Consider the following 23,901-nt stretch of genomic DNA (forward strand, 5'->3'; position numbering starts at 1 on the left):
CCTAGGAAGCAATCCTGCCTTAAATACTTAATAGCTGTGTGATGTTAATCAAATCAGTGTTCTTCAGCCAAATTAAATTATTTCTTCTCTTCTGGAAATGCTTCTTTGTTTTCCTACTTGCATGCCTTCCCCCCCCCGCCAAATTTTATGTATCTAAAGCAGTAGGGTTAAGTGACTTGCCCAAGGTCACACAGCTAGGTAATTTTTAAATGACTGAGGTCGGATTTGAACTCAAGTCCTCCTGACTCCAGGGCTGCTGCACTATCCACTGCACCACCTAACTGTTCCACTTCATCCCTTTTGCTCACATTGTGCCCTCCACTTAGACTGCTTCTTTCCATCTCAGCTTTACCTATCTTTCAAGGTTCACTCAGAAAGTAGCACCTTACAGTAAAAGTCCTCTCTCCTTCCTAGTCAAGATTAATTCTATTTTTAGATCATGGCACTTGTAATCACAACGCCTGTATTCAGCTGTAACTTACCTGTTTAACCTTGGGCAAGTCATTTGATCTCTTGTCATTTAATATCTTGGTTTATAAAATGGGAGAATGGGATGAGATGATCTCCAAGGTCCCTTCCAACTGTATGTCCTGTGATCCTTTAGAAAAATAAAGCTTCAGGTGTATAATATATTGAACTTGTACATAAAAACACTGACTTCTAAGTCTTGGCATTACCACTTACTGGTCACTGATTTTTGGTCAAGTTAGCCTCTCTAAATATCATGGGATTAGTAAATATTCATGGGACTAATAATACCTATACTCTTTACCACAGAAGGTTGTAGGAAGGAAAATGCTTTACAAACTGTAAAATGCAAAAGAAATATGAGCCGTAGATGTGAGGTCTTTGCATTTAAGGTGAAAAACACTCATGTGACTTCTTCATATTTTTTCATGTTAAACAGGTTAATCAATGATTTGAATGCAGGCATAAATGACATGTCATGTGAAGTTGGAAAGAACAGCCAACAGATTATTTATAGAATTAGGATCCCCAAAATGTAAAACCATGGTCAATGGTTAGTCCATAGTTTGCATGAATAATATGTGAAGGATTCACTAAGTGATACTATGGAGATTGAGATTATTGGATCTTTTGAGCTCAGGAGTTATGAGCTGCAATAGGATAAGCAGATTGAGTAACACAAGTAAGCTCTAGTAGAGTAAGCCCTAGGGACCAAAGAGAGTTGATTCATCCCTGATCTGGAACAGAACATGTCAAAATTCCCAATTGATCAGGAGTGGGATTGGCTTGTGAGTGGTTGAAATAAGGATATCTAATTGGAAGGAAGGAAGGAAGGAAGGAAGGAAGGAAGGAAGGAAGGAAGGAAGGAACTTGATGTGAAATCTTTTTGTTACTTTTTTTGTTTGTTTTATTTTGATCTAGGTCTTTGATTTAAATAGTGAAGAGAACTGGAATGGAAACTTGCCACATAGAACAGCAAGTTGTCTGGGGCCCTGGAGAGGTTATTTGGCTTGATCAAAGTTACATATTGATTAGATATCAGAGACAGAACTTGAACCCATGTTTTCCTAATTCCAAGATCAACCCTCTCTTTACCATACCATTGTGCTACTCTGCATGATTTTAAATCTCATTAATAAAAACATGCAGAACAAGGGAAGTGATTATCCCTCTCCAGTGTCCTGATCAGTTCTGTCTAGCACAATTCAGAAAGAATTTGTGAAGCATTCAGAAAAGGACAAACAGGATGGTGAAAGGATTGGAGGACATGCCAAACTAAAGATTTGTTGATGGGACTTGGTATAATTAGCACAGAAATAGAAATTTCCCAAGCCTGGTAGTTCATGTCTATTATTCCTGAACTGTTGGGATAGAATTTAATGAATCTCTTAAGCTTGGGAATTCTGAATTGTAGTGGGCTAAGCAGAATGAGTGTCAGAATTAAGTATGTTGCCAAGGTGATGATCTTCTGGGAGAGTGAGAAAGATAGAGCGAGAGAGAGAGCGAGAGCGAGAGAGAGAGAGAGAGAGAGAGAGCGAGAGAGAGAGAGAGAGAGAGAGAGAGAGAGAGAAACAGAGACAGAGAATATAGGAATAAAATAATCACTAAATATTTTATATTCTATAGTATGGAAGATGTATTAGGTTTTTTTGTTTGTTTCTTTTTGTAATATTGAATCCTAAAGGAAGAATTAGGAGCAATGGGTTGAAATTTGTGGGGAAGGAAGGAAAATTGTAACAAATAGCATTGTCTATAAATAAATGGGTGTCTTTAGAGACTTCCAAGTGGTGAATGGGTAACTTTTTATTGAACTGTAGAAGGGTCCTTATTCATTTCTGAGATTTCATATATTCTTTTTCTTGAAGACTTAGAGATTCAATGACTAATTTACACTCTGAAAGTTCATTGGAAATCTCCTAACTAAAGAAGACACAGAAGGACAACACTTAAGGTCCTGAACTCTGAAATTAGCCCACCAAAATGAGTAACTGGCTTACAAAAGCTCTGAATTGAGTGTGGTAGTGTCAAGTCTGCTTAAATAGGAGCAAAGCTAATTCTAAAATAACATTGAGATTAGTTCAGATAGCCTGATATTTTCTTTGCTGAGGATTGGGCAAGCAGAGTGTTTGTTTTGAATGTCTTCCAATAATGCTTACCCAAATAGCCAAGAATTCCTGTGCTGCTATGTGCTTACCTTATGCCTAGAGGCCCTTGGTGAATGTATTTTTACCAGGTTTGCTCACTTAACATTTCCAAATAACGCACTTTCACAAGGGAATCTCATCATCCTACAATTTTGGTGGAAATCACGAAAGAAATTGCAAGAGAATTTATCATTAAATATGCAGTAGACCAAAATTAACCAAAGTAGCCAGAGGACAGAATAGCTGAAAATTGGTTGAAAATACTACTATATATTCAGAGAACGTCACTGATATTATATTTCAGAATTCTAGTGCATAATGCCCAGAATTCTAGTGCATAATGCCCAGAATTCTAGGACATAATATATCTACCTACATGAAACAACTAGATGCAAAGTAAGACCAAATATTAGTAGAATAAACGGGATCCTCCAGTATTTCATATGGACCACTGATCAGAGTATTCTTCCCTTTTAAACTCCTCTTCACATTTGTTCTCTTTTACATATCAAAGATAAAGACTGTATGGTTTGTATTTACATGGTATTGATCCCGGCACTTCTACAGAAAAAAAGTTAGTCAAGTTATATTGGATAGGAATTATTCTCCTGCCTTTGCTCATTGGGTTATGTCTCTGCTGGTTTCTGGGAAATGATTTAACTTCTCCCTACTCACCCACTCACTATCTAGACAGGGGGCCAGTTTGAATGATATTTGAAACTATTTTGTTCTTCCAGGAAGCTTATTTCCTTTCAATGTTATGTAGTGGTTATTTTTATATTTGTGCTAGGGTTGAAAACTTAATAACTTAGATCCCTCTTTAATATGATATGAATTCACAGAGTGCTTTACTTAAGAGCTAAGGATTGTGTTCTCAAGGACTGAGATTATTGGTAGTTTAACCTCTGAGAAGAGAAAAAGGAGGCTTACCTAGTCCACTCAGAAGTTTGGAAAAATAGAATTAGTCTGTTTGTGGGAACCAGAAGCAAGTAGAAGAAATGTCCTATTCTAAATCTAGCACCCAAACTAGCTTCTAACTTCCAAGAGAGGTTTGAATCAGTTTTTTTTTTTGTTTGTCTTAAGGAAAGTCTCAGCAATTGCATATCACTGAGGAATACTTGCACAGTTTCTCAGTTAAATTTGTATTTAAAAAAGTAACACTTCTGGTAAATCATGAAAGGCAATTTTCCAGTCCACTCTGTCAATAGAACTGAACAGAATAAACTGAAGAGTTATAGTTATTATGGGAGGTAGGGATTGGGCTGAGAAGGGAAACTAGTAGTAGAGGAAGAGAGGTAAGCTTGTGCCTGAAGTGGAAGCTTATGCTTCAGTGTACCCTTCTAGCCATTATGCTTGGAAAGATTACAAATTTAGGTCACTGGTCTGGAAAGTCCATATTTTTGTTCCCTATGGCCATTTGTCTCAGTCAGATATGAATTTCTAATTTAGGAATAGTGGAGATGGTAGAGACTCAAATCATTGCCCTGTATCCATACCCCATACTCCCATCTCTTCTTAACAGATAAGGTAATCGATTACTAGAGAATTTTTGATCAATCCAAGGTCACATAGCCAGTTAGTATTAGAACTAAGATTCAAATCTTGATCTTCTTATTCCAAATCTAGTACCTTTTTTGTTGTCCACATACCTATTGTCAGTAATCAGTGTTCATATTAGTGTTCATTTTACTTAGCACAATGCCTAAAACATAATGAGATTTTAACACATGCTTAGTGATTGATCGAACCCTTCCTTTATTGGAAGTTTTCCAAACCCCTCTTAATAGTAGTTCCTTCCTTCTGTTAATTATTTCTTCCTTATTCTGTATATATGAGAAATTACAATCAAAACAAATTTGGGGTTTCATTTCACAAGTACAAATTGGCAAAGATTACAAAAGATGAAAATAGTCAGTTTCTGAGAAAGATAGACACACTAATTCACTGTTGATAAAGCTGTTAGTTGATCCAATCATTCTCAAAAGCAATTTCTAATTAAAATTTTTTTTTTTTTGTTTAAGACAGTAGGGTTAAGTGACTTGCCTAATGACATACACAGCCAGGAAATTAAGTGTTGGAGGCTGGATTTGAACTCAGATCCTCCCGACTCCAGGACTGGTGCTGTATTCATTGTGCCATCTAGCTCCCCCCCAAGCAGTTTATAATTTTGAGAAAAAAAGGGCAAAAATATTTATACATACTACTTCTAAGCATATGTCCCAACTAGGTCAAAAAAAATTGCAGAATCATAGATTTAGATAATGGGTATGTTAGTTGTGTATATATATATATATATATATATATATATATATATATATATATATATATAGTTGAATATTACTATGCTTGAAGAAATGATGAATACAGAAAATAGAGGGATATTTATCTGAACTGATGCAAAAGAATGTCTGCAAAACCAGAAAAACAATGTATAAAATGACTATAGCAATGTAAAATAAAGAAAAGTGGTTGAAAGGTCAATAAATGAAGATAGATCTTAGAAGATAAGTCAAAAAACACATATAAATTTTTTCACAAATACGAATTTGACAGAGAGTTTTAAATAGAGTAGAAAATAGTCTCCCAATCGAGAAAGGATGACAAGAAAGTGTGTAGAGAGAAAGAGGAGGCATTATGTTTAATATTTTATACGATAATCTAACAGTTTGATTCTGAAGATGAAGTGAGATGGTGTAGTACCTGAATGGTGTAGAAGAATTGAGGGAAAGTATTCTGAGCCAAGCCTTATGCAGGCTGATTCAATGATCTGAAATAAAACAATACCCTTGACGTTACAAGATGATAATTTATGAAACAATAATAGAAAAAAAGAATATTTAACTATGATACAGCATTGAATTATTTGGGCACATATTTGCTACCCTGGTGAGAAATGTGTATTAAACCTTACCAAACTCTTATGTATTTTTCAACTGAGTTGACTAGGAAGCCAGATCAGCAGTATGAGTCTTAGTCCTCTGGACCAATTAAATCTGGAAAACAAATGTATAGCCTTTTTACGAAAAAAAATAACAAAAAAAAAAAAAGAAAAACCTAGTTTATTAAGCACGGAGTAGATAGTGTTCCTAAAACAGAAAAAATACTTTTCTTAGTAGTAGTATCATTTTCACTATAAGTATCTTTATAACTAAGCAGAACGGAGAGGCCACAGGCACAAAATCCATTTACTATTTTTTCTGAGTTGAAACCTGTCCTCTAATCTAGTGATCAGTGGTTAGTCTAAGTATTTCAGACAACTGTAGTTTTATAACCTGAGTAAATAAAGTTATGTAAACATAGATCCACAAACACAAACATTTGCTGTTCAGTGTCTATGTGTAGGTATTTGACCCTATCATCCTCCCAGCCCATGCTCTTTCTAGCTATCTCAGAGCTAAAAGCTCATTTGCCTCAGAGCACAGCAGTCTTGGCTGTCAAGTGAAGTTGTGAATTTTTCCCCTAATTACCCTTGTTAACATTTCAGTGTCATTGCAGTCAATTCAAATATTTACTCAACACCTTTTTTAGTGAGTTCAACTATCTGGAGCAACTCCACTAATTTTCCATTTAAGTATTTCATTAACATTTAGTACAGATTTGGACTTAGAAGATCTGGGTTCAAATTCTGTCTCTGTTTATTGACCTCCTCTGGGACCTTGCAAAACTGAACTCTCAAGGCCTCAGTTTCTTCATCTGTATAATGGGTTGCAACTAGGTGACACAGTGGATATAGAGCACAGGACTTCTTCCTGAGTTCAAATCTCACCTCAGATACCTATTTAGCTGTGTGACCCTCCCTATTTGTTTCAGCTTCGTCATCAGTAAAATGAGATAGAGAAGGAAATGGCAAACCACTCTAGTATTTCTGGGAAGAAAACCTTAGATAAAGTCACAAAGAGTCAGACATGACTGAAATGATTGAATAACAACAACAAAAATGAGGGAACTAATCTAGATGCCTTTGAGATCCCTTCCAGTTCCAGATCTATAATTCTGTTTTCTAAAATGAAAAGGCTGCCCTGTATAGCATGTTAAGGCTTGCAAAGTTTTTTTTTCATATATTATCTCATGATATATTTACAAAATATTTGTAATGAGGCTAAATGCTATTGCATTCCCATTTTACAGACAAGGAAATAGAGGTAAAGGAGATTATGTGACTTACCCTGGGTCATGTAGCAAGTGAGGTGAGATTTAAACTGAGATCTTTCCAACTCCAGGTACAGTACTTAGTGGTCTTATAAGATGCTGTAAGTTCTCTTCCATCTCTAATTCTGACCTGATGATCCCAAGTCACTTCATTTCTCTGAACCTCAGTTTCCTCATCTGTAAATGAGGAGCTGAATAAATAATGTCCTAGGTCTCTTCCAGCTTCAGATCTATCATTCTATCATTTGTAAAATATCTCTTCCAGTTCTAAATTTGTGGTTCTAAGAAATAACTCCATTCCTTATCAATGAATCCTCTATTTCCAGGCCAGAAAATTGCACTTAATCTTCTGACTAAATTCTAGAAATACTATCAAATGCATTCTTTTCACACAATCATGGGCACAGAGGTAGGAGGTCTTATCTACATTTTTGGGAAAAATGTATTCAATTATTCATCAACTATTTTCTATATGCAATTGCCAAAAAGTATTTTAAATGGTTGGATTCATCACATAACAGACTGTGATGCAATCATATATTTTTGATTTGGTGTAAATTGACAGATGGTATAAGGACATTACTGTTCTTTTGTAGTAACAGACCTGTGTATGGACAAGTGCCCAGTTCATTGATAATAAGCACCATCTCATTCTATCCATGAAGTAGATTTTCCAAATATGTTTCCCACAATTTACTTATGACATCTCCTCAAAAACAGATTCTATCCCTTACTCTCCTTTTTTTAAACTTAGGGAAAAGGGGAGCATTTCAGGACATACCACAGTGAAATGATGACCTCTAGAATTTAAAAGGGAGAAATGAGTTGATATAAGATTGCTGGAAGATTAGAGTGGGAGAGAATGATCTATGTCAGGGACTAAATGCTAGGACACATGTTTTTTTTTTAAATTTTATTTATTTAAGTCATTGGGGTTAAGTGACTTGTCCAAGTCACACAGCTAGGTGATTGTTAAGCATCTGAGGTCACATTTGAATGCAGGTCCTCCTGACTCCAGGGCCAGTGCTTTATTCACTTCACCACCTAGCTGCCCCTATTTTTATTTAAAAGACAAAAAAGCTAATCAAAATTCTTGTCAAAACATGTCATTACATTAAAGAATATCTTGGCAAAAAGATTTTCATAATCACAGAAGCTCAAGGTTGGAGGTAATCTCAGAAGTCATAGTATTGCCTATAGTTGAATAAGAATTCTTGCTATAGCATCCTGAACAAGAAATCAACTTGTTTATACTTGAAAGACTTCAGTGAGGAGGAACCCATTATGTCCTACAGTAATCCACTCTATTTTAGGATATTTGGATTTTTTTCTTCTTACATGAAGCCTAAATTCATCTTTGTAATTTCTAATCATTGCTCCTACATTTGACCACTTAAACTAAATAGAATGAATATAATCCTTCCTTGTGACAACCTTTGAAGTACTTAGCATCTCCAACTTTACTTCCCTATCCTTTTCCCTCACAAATTCCTTTCTATTCAAATTAAATGGTCATTTCCATTAGTCAATTCTCATATGATTTGAATTTAAAGCTTTTTACAAGACTGTCCTCTATATGCTCTATAGCTTACCAGTATATTTTCTGAAACATAACATTCATCACTGAACATAATACTGCAGTTGTATTTTCACCAGAGCCAAGGTCAGCAGGATTATCCATCTCCTTCTTCCTTAATACTATGTCTGTCTTAACATAGACTAAGATTACATTAGCTTCCTCAGTAATCATGCCACACTATTGACTGATAGTGAACTTAGAGTCAATTTTTTTCAGATAAACTGGTGTCTATGCCTCCCATCTTGTACTTGATTTTTTTTAGGTTTTTGCAAGGCAATGGGGTTAAGTGGCTTGCCCAATGCCACACAGCTAGGTAATTATTAAGTGTCTGAGGCTAGATTTGAATTTAGGTACTCCTGACTCCAGGGCTGGTGCTCTATCTACTGTGCCACCTAGCTGCCCCTGTACTTGATTTCTTGAAAGACGCTGTATATTGATCCTTATTAAATGACAACTATTTTTATTCCATACAGGATACTAGCCATTCATGGCCTTTTTGCATCATTTCTGAACTTTGGGAAGTATTAGACCCAGCTGAGTTAACTATCCTTCCTAGCTTTTTCTTAGCTATAAATTGATTATACATATCATCTATGCCTCATCCAGATAGTAGGTGCACTCTACTAGAGAGCTTATTTCAAGTTTACATGAAGTCATTAATAACTACTCTTTGGGTACAGCTGTTAAAGCAGTTAAGAATCTATCTGGCTATATAACTCTAGTTCATATCTCTCCATCTTTTCCATAAGAATAACAGAGGGATTTTATCAAAATATTGCTAAAAATCTACAACATTCCTCTGACCTACCATTTTTGCAAAGGTAAAAATTTCAAAGAAAAGAAATAGAGTTAGTTCAGTATGATTTATTTTTGAGTAATTCATTGTAGCAACCATTTCCTTTTCTAGATGTTCACTAGCCATAACTATAGAATTTAATGCATATTCACTAATCAGAATCTATTCTCTTATTTTTTTAAAATGGTGAAATTTGACTTTCAATCTAATGGCATGCATTCCATAATATACAGTTTTTCAAAGATGGCTAAGAGTAGCTCAAAATCTTAGTTGCTTATTATTTAGGTATTCTAGTACCTAAATCTATCGGATAGGGGATTTGAAATCATTAAGGGTAGCTAAATGCTCTGCACTTACCTGTAGCCTCAACAGCCATTAGCTGTTTTTTTCTGTTACTTTGAGTTCAATGACCATCTACCTTGGCCCCTCCCCCCCCAAAAAGAGACAAAATAAAGCTGAGCAACTCTGACTTAATTCCATGGTCAATTAACATTGTCGCATCTATCTTGATCATTTATCTTCTATCTTTGTTTCTCTTTCCCACAAAAAATGTTTTTAAAAATCCTTTTTATTGGTTTTAGTTTCCCCATCATTCTTGGTTCATTCTGAGGTACATTTGTTACTATGGTTACATATCTCACTATGATTGAATATTTGTCTTTCATTGCCTGCCCTATGATAATATTCACAGTTTTGAAGCACTGACTCAAACCTAGAATCAGAGGACCTAAATACATTGCCTCTGTAATTTTTGGAAGTCACTGAACCTAGCTGGGTCTCAGTTTCCTCATCTAGAGGATGGAAGAATATATATATATGGACAAGATGGCCCCTAGGCCCTAGGATCTCTTAAAATTTTTTCTTTTCTTTATTCATCTGTTTCTCTAATAGAAGGCTCAAAGTAGAAGTCCTTTGTTTTTGTAATTAATCATAAGTTTTTTTAACTTACTGAAAATGAAAAGATTTTATCCTTTCATCTTTTGCAAGAATTTATTAAAGAAAATGAAGTTTCTTGCATGGTATATGATTCAGCTATGTTTTCTCTGTGCCATCAATATACATCAATTTGTTGAATTTATTGACTTTTCCTAAGCAAGAGTAATACAGAAAGGGAAGTCTGGATCAATGACTCCCTATCATTGCTCCTAGAGAACAGTGGGAAAGAAGGAACTGAACCAGTGATTCCTGGGTGGGAAATACCCTCCTCTAATACATGTTGTCATCTTCTTTGTAATGTATTGTCTTGAGAGTTTCCTAGAGCAATGAGAGGTTAAATGTCTTGTCCAGCCAGTAAGCTCAGGAGACCAAGGTTTCCTGGCTTGAGGCTAGCTCATGTACTGCTTCTCCTAAGAATCTCTTAAGAAAAAAAAAAAAAAAAACTTTGAACAACAAATATCTCCTTAACATACATTTTCTACGCTATTATACGGAGAAATTTATAGCAAGCATTTAATAAGTGGTTGTTGAATGAATGTCTCTGAGAATCTAATTACAATTGGCATAGCCTTTTAAATTTCATTAGTCAGGAGATGCTGCTGTTTTTGGAGATGATGAGATTTTAATATCATTCCAGATTTCATTAAAAACAACCAACCAACTTATTGGGATCGAGAACCTGCAATCATTCTTTTAAGATGAAAAACTTCCCTGAGATTTGAGTCATCAAAATGGACAGTATTCTTACTGTTGTTTCCAGAACCCATCTGAAATACATTTGGAAACCGTTTTGGGGTGCTAGTAGAACAGGAAACAAAAGAACACCATTGCTGCACTTATACAAATAAAAGAGAAAGTCATTTTTCCATATCATCCTGAGGTTTGATACTAATCTGGGACAAACAGCGTTTAATGTTTTTGTATGTTAAAAGAGCACTGCCTTGGGTGTTAGGAACTTTGAGGCAGTTTTCCTTTGACCCAAACTTCAGGTCAGCTGAGCTGTTGCCTGAAGCTTGAAAGCATACATGCCTTAGAAAATTCATTGTTTCAAATTGAAGGTGAATAGTTTTAAATGGGCCACTGGCCAGGGGAGAGGGAGAACGAAAAGGAAAAAAAGTGGGATGGGAGAGAGGGAGAGGGAGAGGGAGAGGGAGAGGGAGAGGGAGAGGGAGAGGGAGAGGGAGAGGGGGAGAGAGAGAGAGAGAGAGAGAGAGAGAGAGAGAGAGAGAGAGAGAGAGAGAGAGAGAGAGAGAGAGAGAGACATTTTGTTTTAATGTACTGTGTTAAGTGTCAGCATTTGGAAGTTTTTGTTGATATTGTTATTGCTTACATTATCTCAATTTGACAAAATAAAAAACTGCTATAGAAAATGGAACATGTTCTGGGTCACAGGGTGCAGAACAACTCTGCTCTAATTTGCTTCCACAAAACTTGGCAACAATGTCAAAGAAAATATTTGTCCTTCCAAGGGTCCTCTTGTCCCCTCCTCCATGCTTCCCCCCACCCCTTCTTCCCACCCCTGAATCTCTGAATCTAGCTGTTTGTCACTAGGGCTGAAACTTTATGGAACTTTTCTGACAAACTGGTTGTGGTGGCTGATCTGTTTCTCTTTCACAGGGACCCCTGGCTTCAGGCCAGCCAAGTCTGAGGCTTTGATGTTTTAAAGTTAGCAGGAAGCCTCAACTTTAGTAACTTCAGCTCTGTCCACAGAACAGAGAGATAGAAATGCAGTTTCCTTGTGAACTGTATATTAAATCTATCCTGCACACAAGAGAGTTTGTTAAATAGACCTGCATATTAAACATGCACATACAGACACAAAACTTCGTGATATTTTAGTGTTCTTCCTCTTCACTGATTCATGGGCCATGGTCATTTCCTGTGAGGCTCCCCAGAAGGGGAATTTAGGAAGGCAAACTACTCACTCCACCCCATTGCCTCCTGCAGGCAAAACTCATCCCTACTAATCTTAGGAGAGGTATATAAGAATGAGGGCACTAGACACTCTGTCTCCAGGCACTGGTCATTTTCCCTTACTGTCCCTCATGCCTAGAATACTCTCCCTTCCTAGTTTCCTTCAAATACTAGCTAAGATCTCATTGTCTATAAGAAGCATTTTCTTATCCCCTTTCACTTTAGTACTTTCCTTCAATTGATTGTAATAAATTTATCCCTTATATAGCTCGCTTGTACATAGAGGTCTGCTTGTCTCCTTAATTAGAATGTGAGGTCCAGGGGCGGCTAGGTTGCGCAGTGGATAGAGCACCAGCCCTGGAGTCAGGAGTACCTAAGTTCAAATCTGGCCTCAGACACTTAATAATTACCTGGCTATGTGGCCTTGGGCAAGCCACTTGACCCCATTGCCTTGCCAAAAAAACAAAAACAAAAACAAAAACCTAAGAAAAAAGAATGTGAAGTCCATGAAGTCAGGGATGGTCTTTCGCCTATTTTTTTTTTTTTGTTGTTTTCATTAGCACTTGCATTAGGGATGTGATGCCATGACAAGCAAGTGAATTGGATTTGGGTGAGGGCTGCTAGGATGTGTTTACTGACAGACTGAAAATCAAAGGAGGTCTTTGAGAGTTTTGTAACCTTTCCCCTCTCTCTTTTCTAGCTAAGTCCTATATGGAATTACCTTGACCTTAACTGATTGAATTTCTTCTAATGTTTCAAATTCTATCTGGGTCCTTACAAAATTTTTGCCTACAACTTGTTTCTAGGTTATGGTCTTATCTAAATGTTCCTTAGGTGCCAAGGGTCAGGCCCTATATCTGTAAAATGAAACTGATGGACTTACTGACCTCTCAGGCTCTATTTCAGCTGAAAATTTATGAGGTATGAGTGTGACTGACTGTCTCTACTCCATCTTTAGGATTGGGAGGAAATCAAAATAATTTCCAGAGGCAAAATGCTTTGGAAATTTTTTTCTGTCAACATCTGTTGGTCAGTCAATTAGTCAACAAGAATTATTATTTATATTAATTATATTAAACTTTTGTTATATGCCAGAGTAGATCAGAATGAACTAAGCATTGGGGCTACAAAGAAAGGCAAGAAACAGTCTCTTCTGTCAAAGAGCTCCCATTCTGATATGGGAAACAGCAAGCAAATATGTATAACCATATAGTGGTAAATGATTCTTTCAGCAGCTGAATCACATGGACACTCATCTTCAACTGGATTGAAACATAGTGCAGCATGTTATTTTGGAGAGAAAATAAGACTGTAACTTTAATTCAATGGAGATACACATAGGAAACATCAAAATACACATCTATACAACAAATCACTTTCAGGTTGTGGAATTACTTGCACAATTCTGCCAGTAAGATTTGTTAAAGACTAAATATAGAAGTGTTTTTTTTTTCAGAGATGAGCCTCAATATTCCCCAATACAGTCCTGAACAAAAAAAAAAAGTGGACTAGAGGTTAGGGAATGCAATGATTTTCAAAATGCCATAGATAGGACACATCTTGATTTCTGTAAGGTATTACCAAAGATCATGTTAATTGATGGAGTGCTTTTAACTTTAAAGTGAAATCCTAGTGGTACAGTATAGGGATCTGGTCTGCTCAGGTATTTTTATCCACAACTTGAATGAAGACACCTAGAAAGATATCAGAAAACTAGGAAGGACAGATGATATATTATATGCTGGTCTCAAAGTTCAAAAAGATTTCAGATGTTTGAATAGTGAACCAAAACTTAAAAGGTGATGCTAAGAATAGGTAGCAATAGAACTAGATATGAAGTTTTGTACTTAGTTTCAAAAACTTGTTTGCACAAATATATAATAATTTAAAAAAAACTAAGAGTAGTACATGTGAAGTAAGCCTAAAGGTTTTAGGTTGAATGGGAATTAAATTTGAATAATAGTAGCTATTATTTATAAGCAGTTAGATGGTTTAATGGAATGCTGGAACTGATGTCAGGAAGATCTGAATTCAAATTTTTTTTCTAGGCAAATATACTGCAGTGATTTTTCATTTTCTTATCTAGCTCATTTTACAGATGAGGAAACTGAGCTACACAGAGGTTGTTACTTGGCCAAGGTCACATAGCTAGTAATGTTTGAAGTCAGTTTTAAACTCAGATCTAACTCCAGGTCCAGTCCTCTTTCTACCCTCAGAGGGCAAGTGGGGGAGAGATAATAATTTCAGTTTTGAATATGCTAACTTTTAGCTGTCTTTAGTTTGAAATCTTTAAAAGGCGATCAGTGATGCAAGACTAAAGTTTAGAAAAAAGACTGGGGTTTGATATGGGACTGAAAGTTATTTGCATAGATTAAATACTCAAAACTATGAGAGTTTATGAAATGAGAAAGACAAAGTCAGAGACAGAGAAAGAGACAGGGAAAAGAGAAAAGTAGACCTAGAGCAGAATCTATTATCAAAAATTAGGTTACTTAAGAAAATACTTTTGCTTTTCGGTTAGCATGCTGACTTCCATCTCTATTCTTTTATCTTAATTTATTGATTAGTAATTTTCTGAAATTTTAATTATAACTTTTCCCCTCAGGCATTATATGAATGAAGGAGGGGATTACTGGCAGTTAAAAGAATCCCAAGTTTTATGGAACTTTTAAGCCTTTGCTTCTTTACTGTCATGTCAGGGGAAAGGTCTGGAGAGGCATTCTGGCTACAATTTAGATCCCTATGGAAGTTGCTGGGGGGTAGAGAATTGAGAGTCTCTAATGAAGGTCTTTCTGGCCCAAGCCCTGTCTCTGGAGGAGAATCAAATGTACATCTGCTATACTTAATATGGAATCTCCCATGAGAAACAAAGAGATATCAGTACTAGTGAAATATTTTCATTGTTCATACCACAACTCTCTTTAATAAATCAAGCTTTTGGACTGTTATCATTGGATCTGAGCCTCCTTTCTCTTTTTACCACATGTGGTCAAAGAAGCTTAGATGAAAAAAGATGTAGAAGGATGAGAAATGAAGTCAATGAGAAAAGTTTTCAAGAATTTTCCGCCCTTCCACTTCATATTTTAGCTATACCTTTATGGTATGGCTAAACTAGTGGTGGAGGTAAAAGAGATAAAGATTTGTTCTTTCTCTTTTGATCCTTCTGCCATTGGCAGGAAGATGAGGGTGTTGACAGAACTCAGGACTTGGAGGCAGGAAGACCTGAGTTTGAATTTTGCCTCAGACTAGTTGAATGACCTTGAGCAAGTCCCAGTTTCAACCTCAGTTTCTTCATCTATAAAATTAAGATAGTATTTCATCTACCCCACAACATTAATTTTTCTCAAGTAATATTTCATTTTTTCCTCAATTACGTTAAGACCCTCATGGCATTATTATGAGGATCAAGAATTAACATAGGTAAGTTTAATCATGTCTGACTCTGGGATCCTTTGTGGTGCTAGAGTGGTTTACCATGTCCTTCTCTAGTGGATTAAGGCAAACATAAATGTCTAAGATCAGATTTGAATTCAGTTCTTTCTGTCTACAGGTCTAGAGCTATATCCAGTGAACCCTCTTGCTTCCTCTAACATATGTAAAGCACTTTGGAGATGTGAAATCACTATGTAATTGCCAACTATTTTTTCATTATTAATATTTTGTAAACATATAACCCATAGGGTTATGCATGATTATCACCATTTCTTCCCCCAACCTTCCAACTGCACTCTCAGATTGGGTATAGGAATTGGAGGAAGGATTGGAAGGGAGAGAGAAGACTACTCTTTAATCTTTATTTTCTGGGGTAACCTTTAGTACACCTAATACTATAGCACCTGAATCTACACTGAATATTGACTCGCAACTGTCCATATAGTAGGTTGGAAATTAAGAGGGAATATCTTCCTGTTGTAATCTACCAGAAAGGATGAATTCTAGCATGCTCAATGCCTCTATAACATAAACATAAAGAAATAGGTTTGGGGAGTTATTAAGAACTTGCTCAAAGTCACACAAAATTAGTATGTGGAAGGAGACTCATTTCCAGGTGTCTTGATTCAAAAAACAATGTGCTTTGTCTCCCATATTTGCCTCTCACACTGAATTAACTCTCTCTCTTTCCTTCAGTTCATCCTGCACAAAATTGCTAGATTGACCTATATCAAATATTTTACAGTCAACAAACATTTAAGAGCTTATGATTTGCTAATCATTCTTAATTGCCTATTGTATTATATCTACTTTCACTAAGAATGCATTCCAGACCCTTCATTGAGTGGTTTCTGAAAGAGCATTGAGCACTGAGTCCAAAGGTTTGGGTTTAAATTTCAGCTCTGAACTTTTATATCCATTTAAACTTGGGGAAATCACTAACCCTTTCTGGGTTCTCAGTTTATTCATCTATAAAATGAGGTTAGTGTAGATGATCTCTAAAATTATTCCAGTCAATTATTCTTTGCTTTCTATATTGGGCAGCTGGGTAATAACACATTGGGTAGCGTGCCAGTTCTGGAGTTAGGAAGACTCATCTTTCTAAGATCAAATTTGGCCTTATTTACTTACTAACTCTGTGGCCCTGGACAAGTCATTGAATCCTGTTTGCCTCAGTTTCCTCATTTGTAAAATGAAATGGAAAAGGGAATGGCAAGCCACTCCAGAATCTTTGCCAATACATCCCCAAATGGTGCTGCAAAAAGTCAGACATGACTGAAATGATTGAATGACTAAGCACATCATTTTTATTACTGGCTAGCATGCTTCTTCTGTTCTAGAAAGACCAGTTTTCTCATTGTTCCCTTAAAGAAACAATCTCCAGGTAATTTCACCCTCCCCTTATATTATTTTTAAGATAATTTTTAAGGTAATTTGTAGATTTAAAAGTAATCCATGAACTTGGATGAGGAAAAAATATATTTTTATTTCAACACAATTGATTTCCTATGTTTTTTATTTATACTGTATTTGTATTTCTTTTTATATTTCTATTTTATCCATTTAAAACATGATCCTGGGGCAGCTAGGTGGCAACAGTAGATAGAGCACCAGCCCTGGAGTCAGTAGAACCTGAGTTCAAATCCGGCCTTGGACACTTAATTACCTAGTTGTGTGACCTTGGTCACATCACTTAACCCCACTGCCTTGCCAAAAAAAAAATGATCCTGGGAAGTAGTCCATAAATTTACCAAATTCCCAATAGGAAACAAGATATTTTAAAAGAAGGTTAATAATACGTGTCCCATGGATTGCTGTGAGAAATGTGCTTCATAAATGTGAGTTCTTATTATCTTGTGGAAAATGTTAGAAAATTATAAAAGGGCATATTTCTTCTCAAGGCTAAAGAACTTTGCAGGAGGGAGAGATGAACAGAGAATAGGGCATAGGGCTATCCAGATTAAGAACCCATAAGAAGACTTAGAATTAATATATTTCCTCTATACACTGTTACACATATTAGGCTTTAGATATCCTTACATACGCCAAGCATATTTCATACTCCTCCACTACAACAATTTAATAATCCTGGAGTGGCAAACAGTACAGCTACATTCCTAAACTATGAGCTCATTCCAAAACATTCTGCCTTCCTTACTACTAATCTGTTGGCAGGAGGGAAGGGCAGTCCTGGTCTCCATCAAACACAGGATCCTATTTTCTTTATTGTAGATGCAAGCACATGAGAACTGGGATTTGGGGCATTGTGGTAAAACTGTGAAACTAGAATCATCAGTGTCAGATGGGAACATGTTGTTTCCATTCCAGGAATTCTAAATTCTGCCTTCTTCCTATTTCCTAAGTCTATGGGGATGTATCAAAAAATTGAGTAAACTCTATCTCTTACCTTGATAATTTGATCATGCTGAGCCAAAGGAGAAATTTTAGGCTTAGAAAGTTGAGACAGAAGCTTAATTTTCCTGTTTGACTGTCTAAATTATTTAGATTTTCTAGGGCATTGTTAGATTGTCATAGATGTTGTATAGTAATAATAATAATACATGTTTATATATATAGTGCCTTGAGGTTTGCAAAATACTTTACATACATTATATATGAGGATCACAATAACCTAAGAGAAGTAATGAATCTAAGGATAAAAATGGTCTTTAATGTAATAACTTAAAGTTTGAAAAGTTCTTTGTAATTACCTCATTTGATCCTTATCCCAACCTTATGAGGTAAGTGTTATTATCCTTATAACATAGAAAAGGAAACTGAGGCAGTTAAATAACTTGCCCAGGGTCACACATCTAGTGACTATCAGAGGATAAATTGGAACTTAGGTTTTCCTGATCCTGGTCCCAGCAGTACACCCATCATAATACTTTATTGCTTTCCTAGTATTTCTCTACTTTATACAGAGATTGGGTGATTTGCCTATGTTCAAGTAAGTAATATATAATGAAGTGAAATCTGTTGATAAGTTTCTTTAATCTTACTGAGTCTGATCTTTAAATGATGGATATACAATCCATTGCTGAGCCCATCCTAGGCTTGATTGGATTATTCAGAGCTTGTGCAGTGATGGTGTAAATTTAAAATTCCCAGGATCCCCTTAGTGCCATAATGGGGAAGAGCAGGAGTACTTTGCATAAAGCAAAAATTATTCAGAGAAATTTGACTAATTCAAAATAAAACAACTAGTTAGTAGAAGTCTAATCTAATGCTCTTTCTATCTTCTGAATATCCCAAGCTCTGTGGAATTTCTACTAATGAAAAAAGAAAGGGGGGAAAAGAGGAAACCCCATCCTAATATGAAGGGTTCAAATACATTTTGGGAATTTTTCTACTTTTCTGGTTCCATCCAGAAAGACCTTAGGGACTTCAGTTTCAAATACTATCTTCAGGTTTGCTATTAACTCCCTTCAGGTTCACAAGGCTTAAAACAGGTAATTTTTTTTAAACCTACACTAACAAAGGCAGAATCTGAACCAATGACTAGTTAAGGGATGACATTCTCCAATGGATTTTCTCTTCCTTAGAGATCTATGATTTGTAGAATTGCTATAGGTGAGGGCTCAAAATTGGAAGAGGGACTGGGGTTTGCTCTCCCACATAAATTGAGATACTCTTTGTAAAGCACTTAGCACAAGACTCATTACATAGTAGGTTTTTAATAAATGCTTGTCATCCTCCCTGCCCCACCCCCACCAATAGGAAACTCTATCTTGGTTCCCTTTGTAACAAACTGCAATTTTTCTGTAAACTAATATCCCTAATGTGATGGAAAATACCATCCGTATCCGGAGAAGGGACTGTGGAGTTTAAATGAAGACCAGAATTTATTGTCTTCAATTTTTATAAGTTGTCTTATGCATTATGTAATTCTTCGATGCTTTCTTTCTTCCTTTTGGATCTGATTCTTCTCTCACAACAAGCTCAATATCAATCTATGTTTAGTTTGATTACATGTAAATGTAAACTGTAATGCCTATATCAGATTGTTTTCTGTAGGGATAGAGGGGAGGGGGAAGGGAAGCATAAAAACTACTATTTTATATAGTTGGAAAAGAAAAGAAAATATTTATTATTTATTACCTAGTTTTCCTATGGGGGTTCCAATGTTCCATTAGAAAAGTGTTCCCCAACATTGGTCTGTCTGCAAAGGAGAGTGTCATCTGTATCCATATAAGGAGCTGTGGAGTTTGAACAAAGTGAAAGGACTATTCCCTTTAATTTAGAAAAAACAGATATCTTATTGTCTGATCTTGTTACCTCTTAGACTTTAAGGATATGATTTCTCTCTCATCACGCCTAATTTGGATCAAGGTACAACATGGAAACAAAGTAAAGACTGACAAAGTGCTTTCCGTGGGGGGGGGAGGGAAGCAAGATTGGGGGGAAAATTGTAAAACTCAAATAATATCTTTAATAAAAATAAATTAACAAAAAGAAAAGTGTTCCCTTTCCATCCAAAGTGATGGGTCTTCACCTCTTTGCCATGTCACCATCTTTTATAACTTCTTTTCATAATTTGCTAGTTCTAACATATGGTACTGATCTCCTTTTCTTTAAATGAAACAATTCTTGATAAACTGGCCATATGGAAAGATTATCTTGTCATTTTGAGTGTTGTCTGTCTATCTGAGACCTAGGAAAGACTTTGCCTTTTTTTCTTTTTTAGGTTTTTTTTTTTTGCAAGGCAATGGGGTTAAGTGGCTTGCCCAAGGCCACACAGCTAGGTAATTATTAAGTGTCTGAGGTTGGATTTGAATTTAAGTACTCCTGACTCCAGGGTCGGTGCTCTATCCACTGTGCCACCTAGCCACCCCTGAAAGACTTTAGCTTAAAAAAGCCAATGTCTCCCATTGCATTCAGGATTATATCTAGTCAACCTGATCCATATATGGCCACTGGACCCAGATGACTCCAAAGGAGAAAGTGAGGTTGATGACTTGCCTCATATAAGTCCATTCCACTTGCAAAAGACATCAATCACATCCCTATTATCTTGGTCATCTTCGAGAACAAAGAACAAACAACATATAACTTTAATACCTCTGGGTAGGATCTCATTGTTGTTAAAGCATTCTAACTTGTTGATTGTTTTTCTGATACCTCAATCCCATATTTCCTACATTTTCACTCCAAAGGACCCCTCAAAATGTTACAGAAATTTTCTAAGGAGAATTCCTACTCCAACAATTTCCTCTTGGACAATTTACCTATTTGCATCCTTTCTCCCAGAGCCAAAGTTATATGCCTTCTCTATATCATAAAAACTCATTAAATCGTGGTGTTCTGACCAGTGCCTTTTTTTGTCATTATTTGCTTTCTTCCATCTTTCTCCTGGGACATTTGGGGCAGATTTTACAAATTATCCTAAAATCAGATTTCCAAATGGATCGATTTGAAACTTGAAGGGACTTCCAAAACCATTAACGCCACGCTCTTCATTATAAAGTGAGAGGTTTAGAGAGGTTTGATGACTTGCCCAAAGTCACAAAGTCAGTAAACACCTGGGGAAGATTTAAACTTAGGTCTATCCTGACTCAGTGTTCAGCTCCCTATCATCATGCCATCTGGAAAGAAAAAAGCAAACAGACCCCCCCCCCCCCCAATACACACACACTGTCCTAAGTTTTTCTAAACTCCTATGATTCAAAGTGAAAGTGGTAACCTATCCAGTGGTTGAAAATTATGCTTTCTCTGTAGCATTATGAAATAGAAACTGACACCAGCTGCACCTTATAATTTACTGGCTTGTATAAGATCTGGGACCTTCTGCTTGTTTTTCAGTTTTGTAGGTTGACAGTGTGTGCTGTGTTTGTAAGTTTTAGCATATCTACTCTGTTCCATTCTAATGAGGTAATAAAAACATTATCTGGAACTCCAAAACCCTAGCAAAATCAAGACTGAGAACTATCTCTGGAGGTTCCAATCCTCTGTAGGTTGTGATAGAGTGCATCACAAGAAGCGACAAAGACTGCTAACCCACTTACCACTTATGGAACTATGGAGGATGACTATGATGGATTAAACCAATCAAATGTTAGAGTCCGTTCCAATTCTGCCAGAGTTGTATAAATCCAGACATTTTTGAAATTGAAATACCACAGATTTCTCCTGTTTTTTTCACCCTATCTGGAAAAGTACTTTTCAGTTTGAAAACTAAGCTATTTTCATAAGCTATCTGAGAAGTACTTTTCAGTTTGGATACTACTCTAAGCTATTATGAAAGGAATAAGACTAAATTTCCATTTGTTAGATGTAGAAATTTCTTCCTGTTGCTTTGGAGAATACATTTCTTACTCAATGTCAAGAGGAAATGTTGGATTTTATCCATTGGATATTCAAAGGACAAGTAGTTCAGGAAACTAAGTATGAGAGTATAAATGTTAGATTCTATGTTTGTAATAAAACCTTGACATCACCCCAACTTCACCTTGAAGAAAATCAGTTTTGTAATCAAAACAAGCAGTTTCTTTTCAAAGGTAATTTCAAGTTTGCTTGTTATTTGCTGTCCATTATAAGGAGGCCAAATTGGGTTGATATTCCTCAGTCTACTCAACTTCCATGACTCTACCTCAATTAAACATAAGGATAGTCATATCCTTTCTCTTCTCTTTTACCACAAGTATTTTGATTCTATATTTATGAACTCTGAAAATCCATTTCCTAAACCTAAAACTTTTATCTTTTCATCTCTCCCTATTCTTTACTTCTTCTAAACTGCTGGTTGTTGTTCTCTGTAGTTGAAGAGGACCAAAATGACATTACTAAATAGACCTCAAGGAAGTCACCAATATGGTGTTTGGATCCACTGAAAATTTATGCTATTCAATCTCAATTGGGTTCTTAGTGTAGTAAGGTAATCTTTCCTCTCCTCCCTTATTGATTCTATTTCTCATTCACCACAGTCACAGTTTCCTGTTAAGTCCCCCACAACAGAATTTATACTGACCTTCTAAGCCAAGATGAATTCTCTCATATTTTACTCCCTTGAAAATAACTGAGGATATTCACTATGAGCTCCCTCTTCCTTACTGATCCTCAGCTCACATCCTCCAGACATCTTCTTCTACTTCAGTAAAACAACCAAGATCATCTCCTTTATTATACAAATCCAATCCTATGCTGTTTTTTTCCAGGTGATTGTCCCCAATATAACATCCTTTTTTACTTTTCAACCTGTCCCTATTTACTGATTCCTCTCCTGCTGCCCAGAAACACATTGAAATATCCCTCATCCTTTTTCTTTTTCTTTTTTTTGATTTTATTTCATTGTTTCTTGAGTTCTCAGAAAGACATTATCTTCTACCTGATCAATTTCAGATATTTTTGTTTTTTCATTATACTACATAACTTTATTGACCATTTCAACATAAGTGCAAAGGAATAGCAAATAATTTTCAGTCATTTCCAGTCACTTTTCTTGGAGAGTTTCCATATTACTTAGCATAATTGATAGCTTCTACTAATTATTTCTGGGACAGATGAGTGATGCAGGAGGCCCATCTTTATTTTGAATGAAAATAGAGGAGTAAGGGCAAAGAGACTCTTGAAATATTATGTTTGGGGGACTATGAATAAAGAATTCTTCTGTGACATTCTTACTTAATCAAGAAAAATGCCCAATTTTTCTAGAGATTGGTTCATGCAAAAGCCTTTATGTGATTTCCAGAGAGAATTCATTTCATGATTTGAAACCTTCTAGGGCAATTATATTCTCAGCTAACCTGAAAAGTTTCCCATTTTGGTTGAATGATTATTCTTTAGAGATGTTTACTTCACACTCTGTATTATCTCCAAATTCTACTTCCCAGTAGCTACTAGCTAGAGATCTGGGTTTCCCAATATACTGAAAGCATCATCCAGTGTTCCATATTTGACATACTTCAAATCTTTAGACAGGATGAGGTGAGAATTGGCTGTTTCAGGATTCGGTTATATTCCTCCAGTAACTCATAACATTTCTTTCAAGCCAGTGATGGGACAGGTATTCCAACAAAGGAAACAAGTTCAGGTTCTTGAAAAAGTTCCTCATTCCTTTCCAACTACCTGTTCACATCCTGGAGCATTTCCAAGAGTGCCTTATACAAATTTCCCTCTACTTCCAATATCATTTTTTACAAATTTTGGATTGGTTCTGATAGTTTGGCCTTGTTTTCCTCAAACTTTGCCAGACTATTTCATCCCTCTTCCAATAATTGCAAATGTTGCTTTTCTTCATTCTGTAAGAACTTGTATATTTTTGTCATATTCTAATCTGATTATTTAAGAATATATATATATATATGTATATATATATATATACATATATATATATATATACTCCTCATATATTCCTCTCTCCTCACTGTGGCCAATGTACTTTTAAATTCTTCTTCCTTTTCTGGCATGATATTCATATCTTCTTGCATGTGATGTGTATTTAGTCCTATCCATGGAAAGTATCCATGGGAAGTAACACGATAATT

The 23,901-nt window shown here is 35.9% G+C and overlaps 1 long non-coding RNA gene across 2 annotated transcripts; it reads right to left on the reverse strand.

The window, feature by feature from the left end:
• Positions 1 to 487: 487 nt before the first annotated feature.
• LOC141491472 (uncharacterized) lies at positions 488 to 9,917 on the reverse strand. 2 transcript variants are annotated; one of them, XR_012469619.1, is made up of 5 exons: positions 9,494 to 9,917; positions 5,524 to 5,605; positions 5,313 to 5,379; positions 2,663 to 2,756; positions 488 to 598 (listed from the first exon to the last, which is right to left on the reverse strand). It is a non-coding gene; the product is annotated as an uncharacterized LOC141491472 (long non-coding RNA). The 2 variants fall into 2 exon arrangements; XR_012469618.1 differs by lacking the exon at positions 9,494 to 9,917 and adding an exon at positions 6,778 to 6,937.
• Between the last annotated feature and the right edge of the window lie 13,984 nt (positions 9,918 to 23,901).

The sequence above is a fragment of the Macrotis lagotis genome, chromosome 6, assembly GCF_037893015.1.
Source record: "Macrotis lagotis isolate mMagLag1 chromosome 6, bilby.v1.9.chrom.fasta, whole genome shotgun sequence".
Lineage (NCBI taxonomy): Eukaryota > Metazoa > Chordata > Mammalia > Peramelemorphia > Peramelidae > Macrotis > Macrotis lagotis.